The following is a 5,289-nucleotide window of genomic DNA, read 5'->3' on the forward strand; positions in this document are numbered from 1 at the left end:
CTGGAATAGGCTGCAATGCAATAGACTGATAGGGTTCACTGTAATGTAACTGAAAATATATTCAAACTGAACAGGTTTTATAGTATATGGCATATGTAGTCATATATGCCATGAATTGATTTAATTGTTTTAAAAGGAAATATTGCACTCAGACACAAAAATATGCATGTCATGTCACTGACCCATATATCAGCAGAAATGTCTATTGTTATTGTGTCTACAGAGCGAGCAGTACTAATAGCACTACTTGTGTTTACAGCTGCTTGAAGCGAGAAGGAGTGTCTTGGCCACCACAGAGGAAGTGAACTTCTGGAGGGGCATCACCATAGACGTGATGTCTGATGAAGAGGATCACTCCGTTGACGGGGAAGTTGGATGGATTGTCAGGCCTCCATCCTTCAGGANGCCACCACAGAGGAAGTGGACTTCTGGAGGGGCATCACCATAGACATGATGTCTGATGAAAAGGATCACTCCGTTGACAGGGAAGTTGGATGAATTGTCAGGCCTCCATCCTTCAGGAGCCACAAGCTCTCCGACCTATGTGGAAGACTTCAGGAGAGACTGGAGATGAACCCCAAATATGTGGCGACACACCACAAAAGACTTCATATTGGGTCACCTTCAGATAGACTGGCACAGACCCAATATGACCCCGATGCAGCAAAGCGACATTTGATGAGGCCTGAAGCATAGCCCTCGACCTGCGGGCCGAACGCTCCTCTGCTGTTGTCAACATGGGCCCAGTATGTGACCCAGACCAGGGAACCACTGGTTGTTGAAAGTGTTGAGACTGAGTGTTTTCTGTTTTTTGTCATGTTTTTTTAATAAACCATTACTTTTTTTCAACATGTTCCTGGCAAATGTGTTTTTTCTCAGTTAATATTGGTTGCAGTGTAGTTTTCAGCAACATCATTATTAGCCTGCTATTATTATTATTATTATTATTATTTATATAATACAAATATAGTGTGTGTGTGTGTATATATATAATTAATAAATAAATAAATATATATATATATATATATATATATATATATTAGTATTATAATTAGTCTAACTATTATTATTATTATTATGGTAGTAGTATTAAATGGGAGGGGCATACAACACATGTATTATAATGACCCACATGTGACCAGTAGCAACAGATTTACTGTCCAATCACAAGTGATCTTTCCTTTCAAATGTCTGTGGTGTCATCCAATGGGTGTCTGTGTAAGGCCAGCCAGGCCAGACGGCAGTAACATTCAAATGCTAATTACAGCCATTCATGAAGGTGTGACCCCCACATCCTCATCATTCCCCCCACCCCCCTCCACCCCCCACCCCCGGTGTTCCTTTCCGGCAGTTTAAGGCACAGGCAAACTTCTCTGTAAACTGGTGTGAATTGCCGGGAATCATGGAACTTGGCAGGAGTTTACAGGGTCGATAATCTGGTTTTTCATGCAGTGGACGCGACGGTCAGATTACAGGTCTCTTCTCTCCTTCCTCCAGCTGATTCTACGCGCGCCTCACGGTAGCGCATATGCGCATCCATTGCGCATATGCACAAATGCGTCCCCTCGCGCAAATGTGGCCCCCCATGGAAGATGAGGCCCTACGCACAGCGCGTGTTCTGCGTTTAGGGAGGGGCGGGCCTGAGCCCACGTGTTGCCGAGGTCAGGGCTAGACTACAGTAGTTAATGCATACAGTGACACGGGGGTGGGCAACATATTTGCCACTTATCTGTCGCACAATGGTATTGTTTTTTGGATATTGTGAGTGATTTTCTGATTTAACCCTGTCTTATTTGATATCATGGGTGTTTGATTTGTTTTGTATGCCAGATTTTGTGAGTACCAGCATGCTTGTGAGGCATATGCGATTGATTCATGGTTTCTGTCCTGGTAAATCACTTCGCCTGACATGTGCTCAGGCAGGATGTTGTCATGTTTTTGGTACCTTTTCAGGCTTCAGGAAACATCCAAACACAAAACATGCAGACAAAATTGATCATGTTGAAACCGATGATATCGTAGACGCGGATGGTGTTACAGTTAATGTTCAGTCACAAGATTTTGAAGAAGCAGCCAGTAGCTCTCAAGTCCTGCCAGTATCGAACATGAGTACTCGGGATATGTGTGCATCTGCTATTGCACAGCTTCAGGTTGCTGGTGTAGGCCAGTCTGCTTTAAATAGTTTTGTATTATCCATGGAGGAAGTAGTACTAGAGGTACAGAATCAAGCTAAAGATGCAGCTTTGAAATGTTTATCTTCTCAGGATACTGGTACAAAAACTAAAATTGAACAGAGTTTTGAAAAACTTGGAAACCCTTTTAGTTCATTGAATTCTGAATCAAAACAAAATGCATATTTTGAACAGAAATGGAGAGCTGTGGAACCTGTTGAAAAGGTACTCGGTGTCAGATTTGAAAACAGAAGAAACAGAAGTACTGGAACTTACGATCAGGTAGTTTTAAGAGACAAATTTGCCTGTGTTCCAATTCTAGAAAAATTGCAGTCTATTCTCAAAAATCCAAACCTCAGTGATATATTTACGTCGAGTCACACTCCCAAGGACGGTGTATATTTTGATTTAAAAGATGGCTTGTATATGAAGAGACATCCTCTTTTTTCTAATGAAAATGATGCATTGCAAGTTCAATTATTTTATGATGACTTTGAGACTGCTAATCCATTGGGGTCCAAAAAAGGTGTACATAAATTGGGGTATATATTTTACATTAAGAAATTTTCCACCAAAGTTAAATTCATCTTTAGTCAATATTCATTTGTGTGCTCTTTTTCATGCCCAAGACATAAAAACCTATGGGTTTGACACCATACTTGAGCCAATCATCAATGACCTGAAAGTGCTTGAAACCAACCGGATTAAAGTTCCCATGTTCAAAAGTCCTGTTGGTATACATGGACTGTTTGGGTTTGTGGAATCATTCAGTGCTCGGAATTGTTGTCGTTTCTGTTTCATAGAGAAAAGTGATTTTCAAACAGTGTTCTGTGAAGATGAAGAAAGCGTGATATTATGAACAAAAGACATGCATACAGACCATTGCCATACTATGCAAACAAATCCACAACTACCTCATGTATATGGCGTGAAGCGTTCATGTTTGTTGAACTCTGAAATATTTCAACACAACTGATAATTTTTCAGTCGATATCATGAATGACATTTTAGAAGGAGTTGCACAGTTTGAGGACCAATTCTGCACATGTGGTGTATGCGTTATGAGGCAAAGCAACTTTTTCAAGACCCAACTAAAGAGTTTCAAAAATATCACTAAGACATTAGCCAAAAAGCACCAAAGATACATGGCCTTGTATTGGGAATCTTTCACCCAGTGCAGATTAACTATTGGTCCAGGAAAGATGGCGCAGCTTGGAGAGTTGAAAGAAGGTCCTGAGATTGCTGCCAAACTTAACACTGCAATATCTACTAATGTTCTGTGTCGGTGAAGTGGGTAAAGCACCATGGCACTGAATATGGCTTAATAGTATGTGTGGAGGTAGTTGATGAGATGCCAGTATTTTGTAAGATCAGGCGTATTATTGTGAAAGATGAGCAAGTTATTCTTACTAGCTCAGGTGTAGAGACCATTTGTTTTGATCAACATTACCATGCATTTAAAATTTTATTAAAGCCATTCCAGGCACTTAAGGTGTTTGATGTTGAAGAGTTGCTCTACTTTAAACCAGTGGATGTTCAAATGGCATATGGCCCAACATATTCCTCCCTTTTTATAGTTCCTTATTGCGCCATCTAATGCAGTATTCAACACTGGAGTGTTAAAGCAATGTTGACAGTTTTGCACATGGATGGATTTCCAAAGTGGAGCAAGTTTTAAGATGTTGACTTTTGCAGATGTTTCCTCTGGAGGGTAATCAGGTAGCAGGATGAGACGGAGCAAGATAACCAAAGAATTTGTCAGTGTGAAATCTAATTTCTAACACACATCTCGAATATTTGATAATAAACGTCAGTCATTTATTGATGATCACCAAAGGTTGTTGGTTGTGTGGCTACAGTAATCCTGCTTCCATATATATCCTCAAAATTCCCTTTGTCAGTTGAATTTTTCTAAGGGTGGTTTGTTGCATTTTAGCGATGTTTTAAAAAGGATAGTTATTGTAATTCATCCTAAAGACAGTTTTCTATCGTCTGGCACTGTACTGAGTGATATCATTGATTCCAACCAGCATTTTTTCGATTGAGCCACTCTGGCTGTCACTATTCTTAAAGGAAAAATTTGCAGATTTTCAATCTTGTCTCTATCTATCCACATTGGGATACAGTGTGGAAAAACAAACGCCTGCAGTTGTTGCCGATGTTCTCTGTGTTTCTGGGGTACTGTGTCATGCTGTAAAATCTGTTTTTCCACTACCAGGGACATCATTTGACGTGTACAGTACCCCAAAGACACAGAGAACATGGGCAGCAACTGCAGGCATTTTTCACACCATATCCCTAATGTGGATTGATCAAATAAGGTTGCAAATTGGCAAATCTCTCCTGATTATGGCTAAGTATGTTCTAGGTTGAAAATGGCTGGAATTATCCTCTGATGTGTGTATCCTCCGAAATGCACTTTAAACACAGCGTTAAGAGAAATGGTTTAAAATTTCCAATTTTAAATGTACCATGTCTTTTAAAAGCAATGTTTTTGTTTTGTTTTTCATCTTTTAAACTGAAAGTGAAGTTTGTTAGGTAGCATGTGATAAAGGAGCTGCCTGTCACACTTGGATCCCAAAACAAAGAAAATGTAAACCAAACCTGGAGGGTGAAGCATTTTATTTTTAATAAATTGGTGTTAAGACATGGATATAATGGTGTTTGTTGTTTTTTCACCCTGTAAATATTTTAATTTGTACTTGTTTTAGTGTTAGTTAGTGTTAGTTGGTAAAGTAGAAAATTGCAAAACACTAAGAAGTAATTCTATTAAAGAAAACATTATATTAAAAATGAGTAATCATAACACTTAAAGGGTGTAAATACATGAGTAAATTATGTTTAACACTAGTAGGAGTCAATCTAAAATCAACACTGTGTTGGGAGTAATTTCTTAATCAACACTTAGGGCTCTAGTTTCGCAGACCGGGCGAGTCGGGGGCGCAGTGCATCTGCGCTTCGCCAACTGGGTGTGGCCAGGCGGATTTTGCAAGTTTGGCACACCATGCGCGCTGGCGCAGCTACTCATCTTTCCCACCTCCGTCCCTCCTACCTGCGCAAGTCGGAAAGAGGGAGGAGAGAAGGCGTGGAGTGGGTTTTACACAGCCCATTCACATCA

This window comes from Epinephelus moara, chromosome 1 (assembly GCF_006386435.1).
Source record: "Epinephelus moara isolate mb chromosome 1, YSFRI_EMoa_1.0, whole genome shotgun sequence".
In the NCBI taxonomy this organism is placed as follows: domain Eukaryota; kingdom Metazoa; phylum Chordata; class Actinopteri; order Perciformes; family Serranidae; genus Epinephelus; species Epinephelus moara.